The sequence below is a fragment of the Octopus sinensis genome, linkage group LG3 (assembly GCF_006345805.1).
Source record: "Octopus sinensis linkage group LG3, ASM634580v1, whole genome shotgun sequence".
Classification (NCBI taxonomy): Eukaryota; Metazoa; Mollusca; class Cephalopoda; order Octopoda; family Octopodidae; genus Octopus; species Octopus sinensis.
Window position 1 is genome coordinate 129,202,653 of NC_042999.1, and position 25,000 is coordinate 129,227,652.

General features: G+C 34.0%; 1 protein-coding gene across 2 annotated transcripts in view; it reads right to left on the minus strand.

Annotated features, from left to right (window-relative positions):
* Positions 1-25,000, minus strand: part of LOC115209179 (activated CDC42 kinase 1) — a 228,873-nt gene that overhangs the window by 188,774 nt on the left and 15,099 nt on the right. Inside the window, exon 1 of one of the 2 annotated variants that reach the window (XM_036501310.1) lies at positions 15,427-15,445. The exons of the other annotated variant lie outside the window; for it this stretch is intronic. The gene's annotated coding sequence lies outside the window, so the exon portion shown is untranslated. Of the gene's footprint in view, positions 1-15,426; positions 15,446-25,000 lie in introns of those variants that run through there. 2 annotated transcript variants of the gene reach the window in all.

A 25,000-nucleotide genomic window follows, 5' to 3' on the forward strand; every position in this document is an offset into this window, starting at 1 on the left:
CATCTTTTTGGCAACTTCATGATTCCATGCTCATAGAGCTTCTGGTCCTTATCTGCCAAAAACTGAAGCAAGTGTAATTTCAGGTCACCATTACTAATGAAAGTCTTACCATTTAAAGAATTTTGCAAACTTTGAAATAAATGGTAATCTGATGGTGCAAGGTCTGGGCTATATGGTGAATATGACATCACTTCCTAACCAAGCACCAGTAAGTTTACCTGAGTTAGCAAAGATGTGTGTGGTTTAGCATTGTCATAATGGAACACAATTCCTTTATGATTTGCCAATTCTGGACATTTTTCTTTGATTGCTTCCTCCAGTTTCATTAGTTGTTGACAGTAAACATCTGAATTGATCATTTGGTTCCTTGGAAACAGCTCAAAATACACAATACTTTTGTATTCTCACCAAATTAACAGCATTACCCTTTTTTGATGCAATTCAGATTTCAATGTGGTTTGTGCTGGTTCATTACGCTTAGACCATGATTGTTTCCAATTGGTGTTATTGTAGATAATCCATTTTTCATCACCAGTGATGATTCATTTCAAAAGAAGATTGATTTCATTGCATCTGAGATGCATATCGCAAATATTGATTCGTTGTGTTAAGTGAATCTTTTTCAAGTTATGTGGAACCCAAATATCAAGCTTCTTAATGAGTCCAAGACATTTTAAGTGATTTTCAATTGTTGTGTGTGATACATTTAACCTCTCTGTAATCTCTTACACAGTTATGACAATCAGATTCAATTACGGCTTTGATTCAGTCATCATCATCTTCAGTAGGCGTCAGCCTACTAGTCATCTTTGAGTGGAAAATCTCCAGAACAGAAGTTTTTAAACCATTTCTGACATGCACATTCTGTTAAGCAATCAACATCATAAACTTCACATATTTCTTTGGGAGCCTCAGCATCTTTCTTGCCTTTACAGAAATAAAAAAGCAAAATATGTCAAAAATGTTTGTTTTTGCACTCCATCTTAAAATTGACATTGAACTAACATCTGTAAACAAAATTACTTGCAATTTGCTTCTAAAGTAAGCTAAAAGTAACAGCTATCAAATGTCAGAAGGAAAAAAAAACCAATAACATAGACAAAAGTCATTCAAAAAAATTGTAACTATCTGTTTGTGAAAAACGAAATTACTTTGTTTCCAGCCCAATAGATACACACACACATACATAATACAAAGATAAGTATATACACCCAAATATGAATGCTGATTTATGATGCACATGAACTGGCTGTGTCAAATTATATGATATGTCTGTTATAAGTCACCATTTTTCTCTTAAATCCAAATTATTGTTCTAATGTAAGAAAGATACTCACATAAAACATCAATATAGCAGATAGTTGGCTCATTCAGAGAATGAATTAGCATTTACTTTCATGATCTCTGACAAGAGCAAGCCAGCATGACACAGCACATTCCTATGGGGAATCCTTGAAATGTATTGCAGATCTCAGGGTACTTTTATAATAATTCAATATGTGTTTATAAATCTTTGTCTTTCATTTTCATAAAGTTGAATTTCCTAAGGAAAACAAAAGATTTTCCTGATAAAGTGGCTTGAACAAAAAATAACTGAAATCAAATTGCTTGTTCAAGAGACTTCATAAGGGTAAAAATATCAAATATATCTGTATTCAGAAGGTTGCTTCTGAATGGTTCCAGGTTCAGTAGTAACTTGGGCAAGTGTGTTCTACTACAGCCTTATGAGTGGATTTGGTAGAGGGAAACTGAAAGAAACCCATCATATGTGTGTGTGTGTGTGTGTGTTGTGTGTGTGTGTGTGTGTGTGTGTGTGTCACCACCACTTGACAACTGGTGTTGGTGTGTTTACATCCTCATAACTTGAGCAGTTCAGAAAAAGAGACCAATAGAATAAGTACTAGGCTTTAAAAAAAACCCTGGGGCCAATATGTTTGACTAAAACCCTTCAAGACAAGGCTACAGTCAAGTGACTGAAACAGGTAAAAGAATAAAAGATCCTATACAATATATATAAACAGAATGGAAATAGATAATAACTACTTGAAATAACTTAATCCTTTATTGACAATGTTGAAAAGGTATAAGTCAATGCAATGTCATAAGGGTGAAAGCACTACTATTTTTCAAACCAATTTAGATAAGGAAATTTGCTTCTCCATTGAGAAACCTGTGCTTGTCTTTTCATATCAAACTTGAAAAACACACAGATTTCACCATTAACAGAAGGGAGCCAATTCTTGTATTTGTTTTTAATATGTGTTAAGAAAAAGCTTGCTTATACATGTACAAAGTTGAAAACTGCAGCAATATTTTTATTGCTTTCTTATAAATGGCAGGATACACTTCACAGAAATCCAAAACTTGTTAAAATCAAGTTCTCAGATGCGCACAGTTCCTTCAAATGGGTTTTGATAAAATTAGAAATTTGCTATCATTCTTTACTCTTAAGCCCCAGTTGAAACATTTCAAAATTTCTTTTTGTATCAAAACGATTCAGACTTCTAACTCCAAAACTCTTATTATGTGAAATTAATATTTTCTCCAAGGTCTTGCCTTGATTTGTTTCGCTAATTCATGCAATGAAAAGTGCTCCACCAAGTAGATTAATTTCAGCAACCATTTTTCATCTTCAAAGCACTTAGTAAATTCTAGTTTATTGTTTCTTCTCTTAGTTCAAGCACCCTATTTAGGACTCTTCCTCTCTCCAACCACTAGATTTCTGTAAAGTAGCAAGTTTTCACAGTTTTTTAACTCTTTAGCATTTAAACCAGCCATATCCAGCCCAAATATTCTACCTGTTTTACACTGAAGCTGGCCAGATCCAACTATTCACACTTACCCTATAGTGTAAGCCTAAAAAAAAACAATCAAATCTTCAAAATCTTGAAGCTACAAAATTATAGATGATTAATTTTAGAATATGTGGATAAATAATTACTACATTTGATAAATCACTCTGAATGCTTAAACATTCTGGAGTGAACTAGACTTTAATAAAGTTGATTATATTTATAGCAGCATCAAAAACAGTTTTCAATTCACCTCCAAAAGGTTTTGAAAACAGTATCTCTCTGTGAAGAATACAAAGAGTTGAGAAAATATTTGCATTTTATTATTTTTCAAGAGAAAGAAAACCTCTTATGAGATACATCAGAACAGATACCAATACAGTTCTTCCAGGTTCTTGTTTCCAGAGATAATGACAAAATATGAACTAAATTACTTTGCTTATCTCAAACAATTAATCATCTTGCAACAAACAGGAAGTTTTCTTAAATTTCATTCACATTGACAGATCTTACAAAAACTACAATGTGATATTGATAAGATCTGATGACTCATCATCCTAAATAGAAAAACTATGTTTCAGCTAATTATATAAAACCTCTTCAGCAACATGTGACATGTCATCAATACATTAAATTATTGTATTGTTTGAAAGTAAAACATTCTCAATTTCTTGCATTGCATCTTGTCCCAGCATTTAACCCACATGCTGTGTAACTTCTTTTTCGGGGTAATAATTTCTGCAACCAAATAAATAAAACTGAACTCTTGGGCCACTGTCACTGATTTGAATCCAAAAGGTTGTTCTATGTTTATTTTGAGATTCTAATAGCTTTTTAAAATAAACAGTACTTTCGGTTTTTTGGGGGTTTTTTTCATATGATTGAGATTTGTTGTGAAGTGCAGTTTCAATTTTACTGGGGCCATTGATATATTTCGAAGTTATGCCACAGACTAGGCACAACGGAACAGGACAACTTGGATCATCTCAAGTCATGTAAAGTCGAATGACAAGTGCCAAGTAGTGTATGTGTGTGTGTGTATATGTATATATATATATATATATATATATATATATATATATATATTTGCAGTGGTGCAGAAAAGTTTATCAAAAGATTGCAATTTTTCAACACAACACCATCAGAATTTTCTGGGAACTTAATCTTTCAAAATTGCCAAGTTGGGTCATTAGATATTTCTTTAACAGAACACACATACACTCACACACAATCTTTCCATACAACAACAAAATTATACACCCTCAGAAATAAAACAGATACTGTAGATATAAAAAGATGCCATATCTTGCATGTAGTGACTCTATTTGTGTTTCAAATGAATATCATTAACTTTTGTAAATTAAATGTAATGGAGAATGAGTTTCTATTTTTTTTCCAAGCCATTTACTTCTATCATGCATTAGTGATCTTTTTGGTTATCAAGTATTTTCCTCTTTTTTCCATTCATTCTGTAGTGAATAACACTATAAATAAAATAAGTATTCAAAAGGTTTTAGGCCTAAATTTAAGTGTGAAGGATTTGATTATCAGGATGAAAATAAATAAAATCTGTTTAGACATATAATGCTTTAGTTAAATAGATAATAATCCTGATTACACCATTTTTTTTCATATATTGATTTAAAAGCTTTTAATTTGACAAGGCCATAAAATTATTGCTGATAAATTATCCTGTTGAAGGCTTTATCTCTATTATAAAAAGTCAAGTACACTTAGTTGGTGCTAAGCTGATGCCAACAGTAACAAAACCCCTGACATTGCCCATGCAAAATGTATGTATATTTTCAAAAGCTTGTATACATGTCTCAGACATATCCCTATTATATGCTTTGTTGGTGAATATCTAATACAATCAAAAACACTTCACTTAATATAAAATAGTTATAATTAAACTTCCAAAAATTTCAATAGCTAAGACCATGTTTAACCCTTTAATATTTAAACCGGCCATATCCGGCCAAAAGTATCCTGCCTGTTTTATGTTCAAACTGGCCAGATCTGGCCTCTCACACCAACCCTACAATATCTTTTAAAAAATTAACAGCTACCTCATCAAAATCTCAAAGCTCCATGATAATGCCTGATTAGTTCAAAACAATGAGGACGAAAAAGCTTTAATTATGGCAGAATAATGTGAACACTAAAGGGTTAAATGATAAACTATGAGGTGCTAAAAGGAATAGTTTTATATAACAACTTTAAAACTACTGTTTGTTGGAACATCTGATATTCAGACACCTAGGATAATCACCTACAACCTATGCATATGTATATACTTTAAAATTGATACTATTACTCCACTTAGAGCTTCTTTGTTTTGCACATGAACCTATGTCTATGATTCCATCTAAAGACAAAAAAGTTATTACTGGAATCAATTATATCTATTTCAGTATAGTAAGTAATCACCATCAGTCTTTACTCTTTACTTTTGACCAGTAGAATAAGGCAATTCTAATAAAGTACATAGTTTACTAAAGAAAAAAATTTACACAACAACCTTGAAACAGAAAAGTATGAGAAAACTGATAGATTATATAAGTGATTGGAAAATAGGAAAGTTGTCAAACATCTGTAAAAATTAAACAATTAAATAAATTAATTATTCTAGATGCTCCAATCTGGAATAAATGATGAAAACTTTTAGGGTCACATCCAAGCTTATAAGATATATAGCTTCATCATCATTATTGTTGACATTATCATTATTATTTAACATCTATTTTCCACGGGCAACTTCACAGGAGCTGGCAAGGCCAGGGGTCACACCAGGTTCCATAGTCTATTTCAGTACGGCTTCTATGAACCATTTTACAGAGTGTATGAGTGCTCTTTACATGGTACCATCACCAGTGCTTTTTATGTGGTACCATCAACAGTGCTTTTTACATGGTACCTTGGTTTTAGGATATCAATTCTGTTGTGGTGGGTGGGTCTTCTTGCGTTCAGGAATGCATTATATATCTCAGTCCTTTGTCATCTCCTTTGTAAGGCTCAGGGCTAAGAGATCAGCCTTCAATACTTTATCCCATGTCTTCCTAAGTCTTTCTCTTCCATGATTTCCCTCCACCTTAAATGATCAGCACTTTATACAACTGTCCATATTCATCTGCATCACATGATCAAACCAGCACATTGCAACTCATCCCTCTTATGATTAACTTTTTCTCAATACACTACTGCTCTGCTGCACATATACACTTACAATGTACATCCAGTGGAGCATACTAGCTTTATTCCTCTCTAGTCTTCACATGACCACTACATTCAAGGCCCACATCTCACTACCATATAACATTGTAGTTTGCACACATACATCAATCTTCCTTTCACTCTGAGGGAGAGAGATCGTTGCTTATTGAAAAAGACCTTGAACTCAACTGAGAACCATTTCATATTCTTATGAATTAAAATCTAACAAAATGTTCATTAACTTTATAAGACCTTAATTCTCTAAGCCTTAATTTCTATACCAGTCCTCAATATACTAAAAATAAACATGTAACAAAAAATTATCGATGAGAATTCAGAAACTTGTTCAACACTCAGGTAAATCTAAAATATAATTAATCTATTGATACTTGGGATACATACAATTCTAACAAATTAAATGTACATTTGTTTGTAATTTAATGATAAATCTGAAGATAAGATTCTTTCACATCAACAAGCATTCAGTTGTATGGTGTATATGCAAAAGTAAATAAATAAATTCAATTATTGTAACTAATAATTAGCAAAATTACTATATGAAGAGAGAATTTAGGCAGAGAAAATTGTGTTGTTTCTTCAATATTTATACATAACTGAGTATTAAGAGAAATTGTTCTTACCTTTAGGCATTTTAAGATTTGAAGACTAACTATGACCAGCTCTGCTCAAGTCTATCTCCCACAAAAAGGTAGTCAAATGCATTGAAAAAATTGCTAGATTTAGTTCTTGGACAATGCACCTGCCATCATGTAATGAGAAGTTGGCCAAAGATTTTGGTCAAGTTTATGGGCAAAATGAACTCTGTATGAAGCTATCTCAATTGCTTGTGTTAATAAAGATGGTTAGCAACCTGGCACACAGTTTGTACCAACTGAAACAATTGGATATCTTTTTAAACATTTATGTGATTAAATAGAAGAGGAAGTGACTTATTAGGATGTTTTATGTGTTTAAATGTTTATAAATAAATTCAAGCTAACTTTTTATATCCTTTTATACATTGGAGATACAGACTTTCACAAAGTGGGGATAGACACAACTGTCTTCACATGATATACTTCAAATTACTCCACCAAACACAAACCCTAACAATCTCAAAGACTTCCTACGACTTCTGTGAACTCTCAACAACTCCTACAACTTATCCCATCTCAACCAATAGATTACTCTTCATAAGAGTTCAACTAGTCCATCCTTCCAATCCCACAGAGGTGTCAATGACTCTCACCACAACAAAACAACAGAACTAATTGTATTTGTATGTGTTAGAGTAAATGAGAGAGGGGAGGAGAGAGAGAGAGTGTGTGTGTGTGTGGTGTGTGTGTGTGTGTGTGTGTGTGTGTGTGTGTGTGTGTGTGTGCGTGCGCTTGCACACATGCATGCACAATTAGTTTGCAAAATAATTTTCTTTTTTTAGTTTCAAAATATAAACAACAGAGCCACAAAGAAGGCTCAAATTGAAACACATCAGCTATTTTCATCTATTATGTTTCAATGCCTGAAATTAGTTCATTTCCATACAAAATAATGCATCTCATTCTGTGTAATTAGACAAACATTAAATAAAATAATAGGATATATATTGATGATTTGTCATCTCAGTTTTTATCATTACACTAAATTATCCTGTTTTCCTTTTAAGTTTATTTTAGTTTCCCTTCAAGTTTCTAATTTATTATTTTAATTATGTAAAACCCTCAATTTCAACACCTACTTTTCTTCCTTATAATTTTTTTTGTCTAACTAGAAAATAGGTGAGACACCATCTGGTCACTAGAAAATAGGTAGGACTTGTAGACCTTTGGGAATGCCATCTAGTTGCAACATTTCTGATTCAACATAAATCTCTAAATCTAGACTCAGCTAATCTGTACCAGAAAATGAATGTAAAATACCAACTGAAAATTGATCTGTGTCACTGATAATTGCAGTGATGTCATGGTTACAAATAATAGAGGTAGATAAAGAGAAGGAAATATATTCTCAGCCCATGTCAGCATAGACAATATTAATTTGAAATAATATGTTAATGTAATTCTATAACAATTGGATATATTTTATAAATCCTTTTACTCCTCCCTCTCTCAGAGTAACAAAACTCTAAAATTATCTACTCACTTTTCTATATTTATATTTTTACCCTGTAGCCATATACTTAAAGATATTTAAGTTAAACATAAACCATATTAATCTTACCAGTCTCAAGTTTTCAAATGTCTCTTTTCTCTTGACTAAGCTATAGAAATACAAAATGTTGCTATTATGCAAAAGTACCAGAAGTCCAAAATGTTGCTTTTTCAGAAAATGAAAAGATAGTTTCACCATTCTATAGTAAAACCGTTGTACTACACTTTGACAATTTTTGATATCTTGGCATCTAAAGCATCTGGAGATGCGATAATTTGACCAAAAGAACCAGCTATTTGCAAACAAAAAATAAACAATGAAAAAAACGTATTTGGACATATGACAGTTTAACATAATAAGCAATGAAATGTAGAAATGTACTACTTTCAGTGTTTATCTTTACTTATAATTCCAAGTGAAATAACTTTCTAAATGAATTAACAAATAGACAGAAAAAGAAAATCTACCAATTTTGCCTTTGTTCCTTCATTGTGGACACTATTTTCTGTGAAATATATTCTATAAAGAAACAATATGAATTATAGTTCTATATTTAAGAGATGAGGAATTATGTACATTATTTACATTTGACAGATATTTGTCCTCATCTTATTTGTTGTTAACACAACATTTCAGCTGATTTACCCTCCAGCCTTCATCAGGTGTCTTGGGGAAATTTTGAACCTGGGTTCTCCTTCCTAATCTAAAGACAAAGTTTTTAGTTAGCAAGAAAGAATACAAAACTCTGCTTCATTTGGGAAATGGTCCAGCTCAATGTTCAGAAAAGAGACAGGTTGGGATTCCACACAGTGCATCTATGGATACACAATAGATGTAGTGGGATCACAGGCAGGATAACAGAACTTTGCATACAGTTGATGCACAAGAATAGTCAACAACAATAAGAACATAAATGAAATGAATAAATTTCCTACAAGTGATAGGAAGGCAGTTTCTTTTACCTGCATACCATAAAGAGTGGTAGAGCCAGGTATTTTGAGAGCTCAGTAACCATGATGGGGAGAATTTAGGAAGTTGTATCTTTTAACAACAAAAGGATTCTCTCCCCAAATGAAAGTTAGGCCTTATTAAGTGCAATATTGCATGATAATGAAACCATGAATATTGATGCAGAGGATGTGGAAAACTGGAAAAAAAAAAGAATGAGGCAAGTTTGCTCTACTGGAGGTCTCTTATCTTTTACTTGTTTCAGTCATTAGACTGCAGCCATGCTAGGGCACCCCCTTGAAGAATTTTAGTCAAATGAATCAAGCTCAGTACGTATTTTAAACTTGCTACTTATTCTATTGGTCTCTTTTACTGAATTCCTAACTTACAGAGATGTAAATACACCAACACCAGATGTCAAGCAGTGGGGGGAGGGAGAAAACAGACACAAAGATACATACACAAGCATATATATATACGAGAGAAAAGTTGGACCTAAGAGGCATCAGTTGTGGTGTGCAAGAGAGACGTTTGCACTGGTATGGTCATGTGACAAGAATGGATGAAGATAGTTGTGTGAAAAAGTGCCACACCCTAGCGGTTGAGAGAACCTGTGGAAGAGGTAGACCCAGGAAAACCTGGGACAAGGTGGTGAAGCATGACCTTTGAACTTTAGGTCTCACCGAGGAAATGACTAGAGACCAAGACCTATGGAAGTAAGCTGTGCATGAGAAGACGCGGCAGGACAAGTGAGACCATAACCCATGGCCTCTACCTGGGAGATAAAACCACTTTATCATTTTTTTAAAAAGTCTTCAGATTTTATGTTTTTTAATATCAGACATTCAGGATCAGAAATTTGGCAGTTTCAGAGTAAGTGCTCCAACCCTTCAAAATTTTTAAGATGATTTCTTCAGATTTCTGTTTTAAGCCTAGGAAATTATCGAAAGAAAAAGTTCACAAATTCAATTTTTGATTTTTTTTCCTTCATTCTTGCAAAACTACTAATGCTTCATTCTTCCAAGGATTTATAACAATAATGATAGACTAGTCTACCTTCCATTAATTCTTCCATTAACTCTACATGTGAAGACCTGTTGAGGCAAGTGAGAATCAAAATCAAAATCAATCAACATCAATGGAAATTGTAGCTGTGATACCAGTGCCGGTGGCACGTAAGCGAACCATCCAAACGTGGCCGTTGCCAGCCTCGCCTGGCACCCGTGCCACGTAAAAAGCACCATCCGACCGTGGCCGTTTGCCACCCCGTCTGGCACCTGTGCCGGTGGCACGTAAAAAGCACCCACTACACTCACGGAGTGGTTGGCGTTAGGAAGGGCATCCAGCCGTAGAAACATTGCCAGATCAGACTAGGCCTGGTTCAGCCTTCTGGCCTCCCAGACCCCAGTTGAACCGTCCAACCCATGCTAGCATAGAAAGCGGACGCTAAATGATGATGATGATGATGATACATATATATAATGGTGATAGCCAATCTCAGGAGGTTGAAGCTCTTGAAAGGGATAACGGATGTAACAAGTGGAAAGGAACTATAGTGAGGAGAACCTGTCCAACCTATACATTCAGATATGCATATGCAGAGAGAGACACACACACACATACACAAATACAGCATACACACACATACAAACCGGTATGCATACATACACACTAACATATATATAATGTGTGTATGCATTTGTTTTTCACAGGAACACCTCTAAGTGCTGGCTACTTACTATAAGTATCATGCTAATTATGTGCAACAAAATCCCAGAAAAAATTATCTCACGTGTATGATATGCAAATGACTTTGCTTTTTAGTATTATGATATGTGTAAAAAGTGTTTAGTCAAATTTTTTGAATTTACTGTATAAAATACTTTGGAAAAATTCACATACTCTAAATGAACCAAAGCACAAATTCAAATGATAGAAAGTCATACAGTTATGACATGTCACAAGCTGGAAATACTGATCAAACCCTTCTGAACTTTGACATCTTCATATCCATTGGTAGTTGATTTCAAGGGCCAGAAGATAGTTACTACCAACATCACTGGTAATAAGAACCATTTTACAGTGATGTTGGCCAATATTAATGATGGCAAAAAGCAGCTGCAGCATGTTTTCTCCAAAAGAAAACCATTACTCAAGTAGACATTTTCCAAAGGAACAGATGCTTATGTCCATGAAAATAGATGCAGAAACAATGGGTGACAGGATCAAAACAGTGTAGTGAGACATCAGGGCAGCCTGCTGAAACGGCCAGCCTTACTGATGCTGGATGCATTCAGATGCCATCAAGTACTTTCTGTGAAATGGTAACTTTAATCTACAAAGACTGACCTTGCCATCATCCTCAATGGAATGATCAGTCTTCTATAACCATTGAATGTCAGCATTAACAAGCCATTTAAGTTGCAGGTTTGCATGAAGTGGAAGCAGTGGCTGGAGAGGGGCACAAGAACATCACTCCAACAGCCTGCATTTGCCAAAGAGATCCCTGTTGTAAGTACATTAGCTGGCAAACCAACTCTGAAACCCTCATGGTAAAGACTTTTAAGAAATTCTGCATCACAAATGCACTAGAAAGCAGTGAAGATGATATTCTTTTAGAGGAACAAGTACATCAAAGATGACCAATACATTTATTACATTGAAAACCTAAATGGCAGCAATGAAACAAGATTCCTCGGTTTTGATGGGAAGTATTTGAACTTAAGTTTTAAATAGATTTGGCGAGTAGAAAATGAGACTGAAACAAAAATGAACAATTAGCTAAAATGTGTCTAATCATGTTTTTATATCATTTTATTTATTGTTGGACTGTGAAAACTCATTTGGGTACTTATTTGTTTAAGTATGGATTTTAAAAACCACTTTATCACTTTTTAAAAAAAGTCTTCAGATTTTCATGTTTTCAATATCAGACATTCAGGATCAGAAATTTGGCAGTTTCAGAGTAAGTGCTCCAACCCTTCAAAATTTTTAAGATGATTTCTTCAGATTTCTGTTTTAAGCCTAGGAAATTATGGAAAGAAAAAGTTCATAAATTCAATTTTTGATTTTTTTTCCTTCATTCTTGCAAAACTACTAATGCTTCATTCTTCCAAGGATTTATAACAATAATGATAGACTAGTCTACCTTCCATTAATTCATCATTTTAAGCATGAGATTACAATATTCTGAAATGGATATTCCCTACCAAAAAGCTTTTTTAAAAGCTGAAAGTGACCAACAAAATTTTTTATTTTTTGCTGCCCCCCGCCTCCTCTCTTTCTGTATGTGTGTGTTTTAAAGGTGATGTTTGGTTTCAGAACCAATAGTAAAATGGAACTGAAATGGGATGACATTTTGCCAACAAAATAATTTTAGTTAAATATAAAGGAATGATTCTGCTAAGTTTCAGGGGCCAGATTTGTCGCTGAAATCCAAATGATTTTGTGAAAAAAATCCAAAAACTGAAAAGAAAGAATTTTTCTTCAATAAAATAATTTATTTAGTAGTTATCTTCAAAGAAGTAATTCCTTTGAGGCAGATATTCATTATTAATGATCACCTCTACGATTGTGACATGAGTATTTGCTCTTCAACATGCAGCAATTTATTAAAAGACTTTTATTCTTTTATTTTAATGCTTGTTTCACTCACTAGACAGCAGGCATACAGGGGCACTGCCTCTAATAGTTTTAACCAATCATATTGAACCTAGTATTTACTTTTAAGTCTGGCACTTATCAATCCAGTTGTTGAATCATTAAGTTAAGGAACTTAAAAACAGGCACACACATATGTATATACAACAGGCTTCTACACAGTTCCTATATACTAACCTCATTCATGAGGCACTGGTCAGAATGAAGCTATAGAAGACACTTGCATATGAAAAGCAGTAGGATGGAATGCAAAACTACATGGTTACAAAGCAAAATTCTTAACCACATAGCTACATCTGCACCCATACAACAAATTTCTTTCAGTTTCATTTTATTGATGATTATCATCATCATTTATTATTAAATGCTCAGCTAGAGACAAAACTAGACAGACATAAAGAATTCAGTTTAAAAACTTCAACTCTAGCTAATGTGATTTAAAATATTATAAATCCATAACAATAATAACATTTGATTATATTATTCAACTTGACAAAGAAGTTGGATAAATTCTGACATTTTCTGACAACTAGATGAGAAAATGTCTTCAGTTTTAATCAAAGAAATCATATATATAGGGCTATTTTCCACAAAATGATCTAGTTGTGATAAGATTATACCACAATATGTAAAAATAAAACTACATAATCTAAAATGCAAACACTAAGCACTCATAGTTAAAAGGAGAAATTGAAAATACTCTATTGTAATGTAATAATTTGTACTTTCTGTGTTCATTTCATTTCATTTCATTTCATTTGAGTTTGAGTCCATGCTCAGGCCAAGTCGAAGACTCCACCCTCAGAGTCTGTTGTGGTTCTCTGTTTAATTTTGACATGTGTAGGAGTGAGTTTGAGTCAGTTTGTGCTCGTTGTGTATATCCTGGGAGATGGGGTTTATCTCTAATGGTGCTTAAGTATCTATCCAGCTGCAATTTGAATGATTCCACACTGCATCCTGATAGATTTCTGACATGTACCGGAATGGAGTTGAATAGTTGTGCTCCTCGAACCAACAGACTTGATTCTCGCAGGGTTTTTGCTGCCTGGCCAGCCTTTTTGTTGATTGGTGGTAGCTGGCAGCGTCTTCCGTGGCACAGCGAGTGGTAGGTTTTGATACCAAAGTTTGGCACCTTTTGCTCTATCATTTTCCAAATGTATATAATTCGGTATTGCTCAAATCTTCTTTCTATTGAGTACATCCTCAAGGTTTTGAGTCTTTGCCAATAGTTCAGGTCCCTCGTTTCTGAGAAGTATGAGGTAAAATTTCTTTGGAGCGATTCCATCTTAGATAGTTGGCCCTTTGTTGTTGGTGACCACAACTGAGAACTGTAGTCAATCCTCGGAAGTATCATACTGTTCCAGAGGGTTTTCATTGTTGAGGTATCTCTTGATTTGAAGGTGCGCAAGATCCACCCGCTGTACTTTCTTGCAGTAAGACAGACTGAGTCAAGGTGTTCTCTGAATTTTAGGCTGGTTCCCATGTGGATGCCTAAATCTTTCACATACTGTTTTTCCATTATTTGTTGTCCTGATGGGTTTCTGTAGTTTGTTGTATTTTTCAGATCTTGATCTGTTCCGTAGCGAATTAGTTCAAACTTCTTATCATTGAACAACATGTTGTTTGTTTCCTGCCATTTATATATGGTGGTCAGGTCCTTTTGTAAGGCTTCTGTATCCACCTCGTCTTTGATTTGTCTCATGACCCTGGTGTCATCAGCAAAGGATGAGACGTTGCTGGTTGTATCTTCATCTATGTCAGAGATGAGGATGAGAAACAGGATTGGGCCGAGTACTGTACCCTGAGGAACACTGCTGGTCACAGGTGATGGTGTTGAATGGGTTCCATTCACAGTGACTGTGTTATTTAAAGAACATTATATTTTCAAGTAAAGATTATTTTGAAGATGAAGAAATAAAAGGCTGAGATAGAAGAATGATAGATTTGATGCTTGATTATACTGGGTTTTCATTTGGTTTAAATGCAAAATGCAAACCATTAATTCCTGATGTTATTTTAAATAGCTCATTACAAATAACAATGACATCTTTGCTACACTAGTAGTATTCATCATTTACAACCATCAATATATAGCTGAATCAACAAATTCCACCAACAAAGGAACCAAGTTCCAAATTACAGGACAAGACATCAAAGCAGCTTTTAAGCTCACAATTATATTTGAATAGTACGTTTCATCCAAACTTGATTTATGAAAAGATACTCGAGCAGAAAGAACCCAAATTCTAATTCCTTTTATTTATGCATTCAAATATGAGAATAAAAACAGAACTGATTATATCTCAATGAAAAAGTAACAACTATAATTCATTTCTCTTTTAACAATGCTAATAGTAACAATGATAACAACAACAACAACAATAATAATAATCCTTCCAACTTTTGGCACAAGGCCTGAAATTTTGGGGAAGGGGCCCAGTCAATTTGATCAACCCCAGTATGTAAGTGGTACTTGATTTATCAACTCCGAAAGGATGAAAGGCAAAGTCAACCTCAGCAGAATTTGAACTCCGAATATGAAGATGGACAAAATGCTACTAAGCATTTTGCCCAGCATGCTAACGATTTTGCCAGCTCGCCACTTTAATAATAATAATAATAATAATAATAATAATAATGAATAATAATAAATAAAAATACTCACAAGACATTAAATCTAATTGTATAGAGCACACTGTGTTACTCCTGTGTGTAACTTGTCTGATCAACAACAGCAAATGACATGATATCGATTGAAAGCTGTCTGTTTTAAATAATATTCAATGACAAAATTCTGTACAAAATGGGAGCTATTGTTTCTAGGAAACCTAAATCGTAAATAGTGTGTCAGCCTATGAAAATGATAACTGTTGGTAGGGTGGAGTTGGTCTTATGTGTAGCTTTTGAGTATATGACTGAATCATATGCAACTGCTGTTAAAATATCTACATCTTTATCCATTAAGATATGCTAATAGCTTGCCTTCAGTTTCACTTTCTGTTTAATAATAATGCAAGTCAACTTTCACTTTGTATTAGAACTACTACCATTAAAAAATGAGATGTAACTAACATCATCAGCTAACCATCCTGTGAACAGTTTCCCAGAATTACTGAATATTCATATTGATGCTGTAAATTACAGAGTGAGTCATTTTAAGGGAAACATAAATCCAGCATAAAGAGATAAATAAGAAGACAATATTTTAAGCAAAACTTGACTTCAATAGCAACTGTACAGTTTATTCAAACCAACTAGTTATGTGTTATTTTAATATGTGAAAAGATGATAAGATAACATATGATAGCAAGCAAAAGACAAAGAAATGGTTCGAATTAAAAATTTTGAAAATTTCGAACATTATAATTATGTAAGGAAAATAAAAATTGGTTTGAGATGAAAATGCAATAAAACGTGTCAACAACTTGTGAAGAACACTGTAGGAAGAGATTTCTATAGCTGTAGCTTTATTTCTATCTATTCTTGTGTTGATATGCCATAAACTCTGACACAATTCCATGTTGTCAATATAATCAACGTTATCTGTTGTTTAAATAATGACAATAGGAACTTTCTGATACTCAGTATGTTTCATCACACTTGCATGACTCAGAAATGTCTGCCAAGTTACAACTTTCTTTCGTTGGTTCAACCAGAAGCGGTGGTCGTGCAGGGATACTGCCATTTCTTTTTGTAATGCCAGAGAGGTATATTTAATTGACTGAAATCACAATTATAATCTAAGAATTCTTTTTAAAAAATCAATGTCCTTGGTTTGGAAACTTTGTGGCTTAGATTCTAAAAAATTAAATTTAAAATGAAATTCTCCCTAACACAGAAATATCAAATTTTAAAATCAAAGACTAACTGCTATTTTGCACCAGGAATAAACTTAGTACATGAAGAATTTTGGAAATACTGTAATATAATCTAGTATATCCAAACTTTTAAAAACTTAGATTCTAAAATAATTTTAAACATCATATAATTCTAAATAATTATGATTTCAAAATATGATTGCAACAGTATAAATTATAACATTTTTCATTAATAATATTCAAATTACACATAACAAAAACCTTAAACATTACTCAATATTAATTGTATTACCTTCTTTCAAGATGATAGAGTACAATTTGAGGAATATTTGGTTGTTATTTCTAACAGGTCATGCAAATACATAAGAGTCCCATTGTAGGCTCATTCTTTCAGGATCAATATAATGGTAATAAAAATATAAAATAAAAGAAAATGAGATTAATATTCTTTTATATTCATTTTTACATGTTAGTATGGATTTTGTTGAATTTTTTTTAATGGTTCAATAATCTTCCAGCCAGAACCATTCAACCATAAAGTAGAAAAATTGAGATAAGCAGAGTTACAAGCCTTGTCCAGCGGTACAATACAATGGCTATAGTAATAACTGAAATAATAACTACATGATCAGAAGTCTACTACGTTATTCTTACAGAAGATGTACTTTATATAGTTAATAATTTCATATTGAATATATAAAAAGAGTTCACATTATAAGAGAAATTAAATCCTTCTTCTGTGTAATGAACTTTTAATTTTACATACTTGTATGTGACTAAAATGTAATTTTTCTTGATACAAAAAAGAACAACCAAGAAAAAGAATTGTTAAAAGAGAAATACTAAAAGAATTTAAACATCAAAGCAGAAATACAGTTTCAAATTGAATAAACAGTAAATATTATCAACATGAAAGTAAAATATTTAGTAATAAACTTAACACTTTTTTGCTTGCTATGAAAGTATATTTTTCATAGTAGTAGTTCCTTTAACACCTGAAATGATTTTTCAGCAAAATATTTCTTACAGAATGATGAAACTAATGATGACAGTATCCCCACTATATTCAGTACCAGAAGAGAACATATGTCTTCTGCTTACAATGAACTATTATGTGTTATAATTAACAAGAAACTTTAAATACTCTTCTAGCTCCAATTAAAAAAGTCATTACAAGGTCTTCTGAACTTTTAAGGAATAGAGAGAGCTTTTCAGAATAGATTCATGTTTGGAATAAATGCTTGTAGTTTGGTATAGAGCAGTGTTTCTCAACTTTTTTTTGTCCCATGCCTTACTATGATTACCACTTCCAAAAAACAAAAAGAAAAAAGCAAAGAATATAGCATACATACATATATATGCACACACACATATATATATATATGTAGTAGTGGTGGTGGTGGTAGTGATGGTGGTGGTGGCAGTAGTAGTAGTAGTAGTAGCAGCAGCAATAGTAGATTAGCATCATCATCAACAAAGTTTGTTTTCCATGGGCTAGATGGTTTGGAAGGAGCTAGCTAAGCAGAAGATTGCGCCAAGCTTCACTGTCTGTTTTGGCATGGTTTTTACAGCTGGATGCCCTTCCTAACATCAACCACCTTATAGAGTGGACTTTTATGCATGACATTTAGTCCTGTTTCTTTAAAAGTTATTAAATCAAGGAAAATAGATGACTAGAAATTCTGAATCTGATAGCAATTACATTCAGAATTCATTAGGGTATGCATAAATAAACAGTGTCTCTAACCTAGAGTTGCGAGACTATATCCAATAACTGGTACAGTACCCTGGATAATAGACTAAATTCTTCCTCGCTTACAGGTAAATTAAAGACACAGAAGAGAGACAGAGATACAGAAAGCCTTGGAGATAAAACACTAAATTAACTAAAAAATCATGTGCATGATTAAATACTCTTCTCACACAATAGATGGAATTTAGGATTCAGTTGACTCTACTATTGTAAAAAATAAGTAATATAAAGAATTAAATTCAGTGGTACTTAGTAAATGCAAATTAAGAATGAATAATGAGTGGCTAATTAAGCAAGAATCTGAATCAAATACATTTAACTGTTTCCCAACACATGAACAATACACAACTAAAACCTTCAATGTTACTAGACCATAAATGACTGATATCTCTAGGTGAACCATACACATATAACATTGCTAAAGCTACATCATAAGGACTAAGACTCCTCTTCAAGAGCAGAAAATATTTCAGCCATAATCAATTACTGACCCTCTACAAAGTTCAAATATGGCAATTAAAAACACAAGTTTATCCAAAAGAAGGCCATTCAGCCAATTGGCAAAAATTCACTCACCAACACACTACAACCAAAAACTCACTGATGTACTGTTTCTGCTACCAACCTCTTCTATTACCCCGACAATAGCCTCTGTTCCTCTGAACTAACTATCTGCATGCAATATCCTTGAAAGTCCATCTAACATACCTATCTTTCTTCCTTTCATCTTTCATTTTCACTGTATCTTAACCCCAGATCTTCCTTCATCTTTACTGCATTTTACACCCAGATCCATCCTGCACTTGACTTATTTCCCCACTAGAAATGCAACTCTTCTGAAATTCTTTCATCACCAATGTCTTTTCCTACAGATATTGATCAACAGATGTTCAAACTAAACCACATCAATTTCCTCAGTCTAGAGAATCTGCAAAGGCTATAACACTTTCCATCCCTCCTCTATCCTTTGTGCTATTATATTTTTCCACATAATAATAGATCTAACTGAAAATATATTCGATCTAATCTAAGGAGACATACAGAAGAAACTAAAAAAAAACTGAAAGGATTATCTGGTCATTGGATAATAATGTACAACTTGAAACATATACAAAAGACACACATCAAAGAATATTAAGTTTCATCACCAGATTTTTACATACCAACTTCACAACTTAACTAATTAAACTAATGAAAACTAGACAACTTTACATACAATACACTCTGATGTACATAACAAAGAAGAAGATAAATAAAATAGAAAGAATGGTCTAGCAAGCCTCCATAACCACTCAGGATTAGGAAAGAATTAGTAAGAGAGAATACAAAACAATGGCCACATTAGATCATCACAAGTTTATTTTATCAAACAGCAAAAAAGAAAGAAAGAAAATGAAAAAAGAAAAATTTTAAATTAAACAACTTACAAGAACAATATTTGGCAAAAGATAGAAAACATTACTTTACAAACAATATATCAAGTCCATAATCTTAATAAAACTCCAACAATTCTGAAACCTGTCACTATAAACCACAAACATTACCAATTCTCCCTTTATTGTTATGTCTCTATACATCATATAGCAAAATTGATGACTGTGAGAGAAGCACAATTCATGGTCTGGTGAAGCCCATTCAGTTCATAAGTAAATATTCAAGCTGTTACAAATGCCTCCTCATCAAACCCAGTCATACACAAAACTAACATTAATTAACTTTAAAATACAAAAACCATTCAGTTGAAAACTTCTAATATATCTTAACCCATTTCATATCAACCCACCCTAGACCTCCCCTAGTTCTATGATACAAATTCCCTGTTTTAAAGTGATCTCAATTTATACTTTCCATTAAAATTTCATGTTAAATTACACCAAAGACCAGCTAAAGAACAAAAGTTAATTTGCTAAATTCTTCATTATTTTCAAAATAATCTGAAAGGAAAAGAAGTATATTTCAGCAGAAATATGGTAACAGAAGAGCATTCATAACTATCTCAAACCATCTCAGCTCATTCTCCCAAAGTGCCAGTCCATACAATCACAAACTGGTCAGCAAGCAGACTATGCTATAAGGTTCCGGATGGAACTAAAACTTGTATCATTCTGATATCAATTAACCCATCTCAGTCCAGATTTATGAAATTGTCTCCTCTGAAAATAAACTCAGTAGTTGTGTAACTGGTTTATTCTCAGCATCTCCTTGTGTAAATGATATATTAGACAACAAATCGTACTTTTGTTGTTGTTATTTATATACATTATATTGAAGGTCTACTCCAACTGACATAAGTGAAACTTCTAATACTTCATATACAATGCCAATATTTACATACAAAACAAATGCCTTAAATGTCAACATAGAACTCTGAAGGTATTTCGACTACTACTTTATTGGCTTCAATATCAATTCATTTGCTTGAGTTAGAGAACAATAGCCTTTGTATATGAACTGGAGCAGTCTCTTAGATTATCACATTTCAATTAAAAAGTGGGTACATACTGAAACACTTCAACGTACACAAAGCTACTGGTAATTAAAACAAAAAAATTAAATCTATATAAAACTCTAATTTAATCAAATTATAACTTGTATATTTAAATATAGTTTTTGTCATTACATTATTTTCATTAAATATGGGAATTATTTACTGGCTCTTTACCAACAATCACCACAATATGGTAAAGTTTTCAAACCAAGAGAACTTTGTATGAACTCCTTTGACCTACTCAGTATAAAAGTAAAATCTGCCTAAACAAACTGTATTTAAAACAAGTCACATTTTAAAACCTACATCTTAATACAACATATCAACAATCATAATGACCATGGATAGAATACAGTCAGATTAATGAAATCTAACTTATACTCCAGAATTGCTATCTTCATGGTATTGGTCTACTCAGAGCTAACACACAACAGTAAAACAGAAATTTTAAATGATAATAATTACATGAACACAAGGTCTTCATTGTTTTCTTAAAGTTAACAAGCACAAGCAGTTCTATCTCAGAATCAGAACTAAGACACACTACATGGGATCAGGCATCCATGACACAGCATTCTATGTAAGAGAAATGCCAGTTAAGTTTATTTTATCAATAATATAATCTCCATCATTATCAATGGCTGCAACCCAACAAGGAAGGTAAATTCTTTTTTTCTTCATTTAAAAAGTTCTGTACTTTTTCTGAAAAAGGATTAAAATACTGGTTTCAATATCTTCTTTGTTTCTGAATGTTCTGCTTCTATGAAATGCTCTAGTGACTGAAACAATTGATAGTCTGTTGGTGCTAAACCTGGTGAATATGAGATGTATGGAAAACTTCTTATTCCAACAATCTTATCTTGTCATGGATTTGCTTTGCAGAGTGAACATTTGTCATACTGGAGAATATCAATTTTTCTGTTTATTCAAAGCTGGTACCTTTTGATGATTCATTTATATTATCTAATTTCTGGCTATAAACAGGTTTCTTTGTTTCAGTACCATATAATATACATCTCTATTCCTATTCCACTCCACCTAATGCATATCAAGGACTTCTGTGGATGGCTTACTGATTTTGCTGTTAGTACTAAATTCCTCTAGTGTTTTTGTTTTTTTGCAGTTGACATTCTGTACCCATTTTACTTCACCTTAACAATGTGATGCAGGAATGACAGAGTATTATTTCTAGCCAACTGACTTATGCAGATAATGGACATTGAATTTAGTTTTCATATGAAAGCTCATGAGAAAGCCAAATCCACTCTTTGTAGTTTTTGCTAACTTGTGTGAGATGTTTGCTGACAGTTGAATGTGACACATTCAACTTCTAAACCAAAGCTCTGGTGTTTTCATGAGAATCTGCTTCAGCCATTTCCTCAAAATGTAGTTCTCCAAAGTGGTTCGTTTCCTAGAAGAAGACTTATCAGAAAATTCATAATCACAATTTTTGAAACTACAGTTAGCATTTACAAGCCTTTACTACATCAGGATATACATTGCAAATGATTCCTATTGCTTTCTGAAATTTGTGCAGCAAGCAATAGCAAATATGCTGCATTTTAAAGTCTTTATCTTCCTTTTGTTTAATCTTTACTATACACTATAAATAGAACACTAACAGATAGAAAAGATGATGAGCTAGATCTAAACAAAGTGGGGTTTGCCAATAAGAAGGGGAACTTGTTACAGAAATATCTATTCCAGCATTCTCATCTGGTCCATACAAGCATGGAAAAGGAGATATTACAACAATGATGATATCATACAGACACCTCCCCACAATGGAAATTCTGATCATGGAATTCTGCTTTTTGTGAAAATTGTAATGTATGAACAATGATTCAGGGAATATGTGCCTACATGTTTCTCTTCCATCCTTGTCATGTTTGAGCATGCACCAATTCAACTAACATTGCTTTCCATTGACCTCAACATACCAACATCTACCTATTCCCTTTTCAGCATCCCCTTAACTTGTTTTTGAATATATCAATTTGACCTACCTTGGTCTTACTAATTTTGATCAAACAGAACTCTCTCCCACTTCACATCTACCCTTTCCATTTTTTCATTTATATTTTTGTACTGAAGCAATAAAACAAATACTTTTTGCTGATGCAGAACATATATTTGCCTAGGATTCTATTGTTTTACTATTTGGTATGGATTTAACTACTAACACAAAGAGTGAAGTACATTACTCTGATTCAAGACAACTAGAAAGAGACCATCAAATGGCAGTGAATGCAAAAGTGCAAAAAACATCATAAAAAGATTATATTGAGCATTAAACTTGTTTTTTTACAATTTATACCTATGTGTCACAATTTGCGGTTCTGCCTAAAAAGTTTTGTACCTTTAATACCAAACAATGTCTCTGACTCCTAAATTATTCATATAGTTCTAAAATTAATAGTTAAGTTAATGCTAACATATTTAATGCAGTGAACATTAAGAAGCTAACCAGAAATACTTATGGTTATGAAAAAACAATATTAGTCAATGACTGATATTAAATTAATTATTTTATCAAGTATGAGAAACAAATCTAGGCATATTTTGGCCTTATTATAATCTCATCAGTGAATCCTTGCCAAAGTAATGATGAGAGACAACTAAAATTTACAATGTGTCACTAGTTGGTGTAGAAAAATGAAATTGTTTAGGAACCAATCACAGTAATAATCATCATCATCATCATCATCATCATCATCATTTAGCGTCCGTTTTCCATGCTAGCATGGGTTGGACGGTTCAACTGGGGTCTGGGGAGCCCGAAGGCTGCACCAGGCCAGTCAGATCTGGCAGTGTTTCTACAGCTGGATGCCCTTCCTAACGCCAACCACTCCGAGAGTGTAGTGGGTGATTTTATGTGCCACCGACACAGGTGCCAGACGAGGCTGGCGAACGGCCACGCTCGGATGGTGTTTTTATGTGCCACCGACACAGGTGCCAGATGAGGTTGGCGGACGGCCACGATCGGATGGTGTTTGTTACGTCCCCAAAGCACGGAGGCCAGTCTATGCGGTACTGGCTACGGCCACGTTCGGATGATTTTCTTGTGTGCCACCGGCACTGGTACCACAAAGATACAAATTCCATTTATGTTCATCTATTTTGATTTGTTTTGATTTGATTTGATTTTCACTTGCCTCAACAGGTCTTCACAAGTGTCACAAGAAGGAAGGTATGCACAGGTGGACTGTCTACGTCGCCGGGTCTTCGGATGGTGTCTTTATGTGCCACCGACACAGGTGCCAGATGTGGCTGGCGAACGGCCACGATCGGATGGTTTTCTTGTGTGCCACCGGTAATGGAACCACAAAGATACAAATTCCATTGATGTTCATCTATTTTGATTTGGTTTGATTTCACTTGCCTCAACAGGTCTTCACAAGTGTCACGCGTGTCACACACTTGCCTCAACAGGTCTCCACAAGTGTCACACACTTGCCTCTGCCTCAACAGGTCTTCACAAAGTGTCACACACTTGCCTCTGCCTCAACAGGTCTTCACAAAGTGTCACACACTTGCCTCTGCCTCAACAGGTCTTCACAAGTGTCATAAGAGGGAAGGTATGCACAGGTGGACTGACTACGTCGCCGGGTCTTTGGATGGTGTTTTTATGTGCCACCGACACAGGTGCCAGGTGAGGCTGGCGAACGGCCACGATCAGATGGTGTTTGTTGTGCCCACAGCACGGAGGCCAGTCGATGCGGTACCAGCTACGGCCACGTTCGGATGGTTTTCTTGTGTGCCACCGGTCTTCACAAGTGTCATAAGAGGGAAGGTATGCACAGGTGGACTGACTACGTCGCCGGGTCTTTGGATGGTGTTTTTATGTGCCACCGACACAGGTGCCAGGTGAGGCTGGCGAACGGCCACGATCAGATGGTGTTTGTTGTGCCCACAGCACGGAGGCCAGTCGATGCGGTACCAGCTACGGCCACGTTCGGATGGTTTTCTTGTGTGCCACCGGTACTGGAACCACAAAGATACAAATTCCATTGATATTCATCTATTTTGATTTGGTTTGATTTTCACTTGCCTCAACAGGTCTTCACAGGGTCACACACTTGCCTCAACAGGTCTCCACAAGTGTCACACACTTGCCTCTGCCTCAACAGGTCTTCACAAGTGTCACACACTTGCCTCAACAGGTCTTCACAAGTGTCAT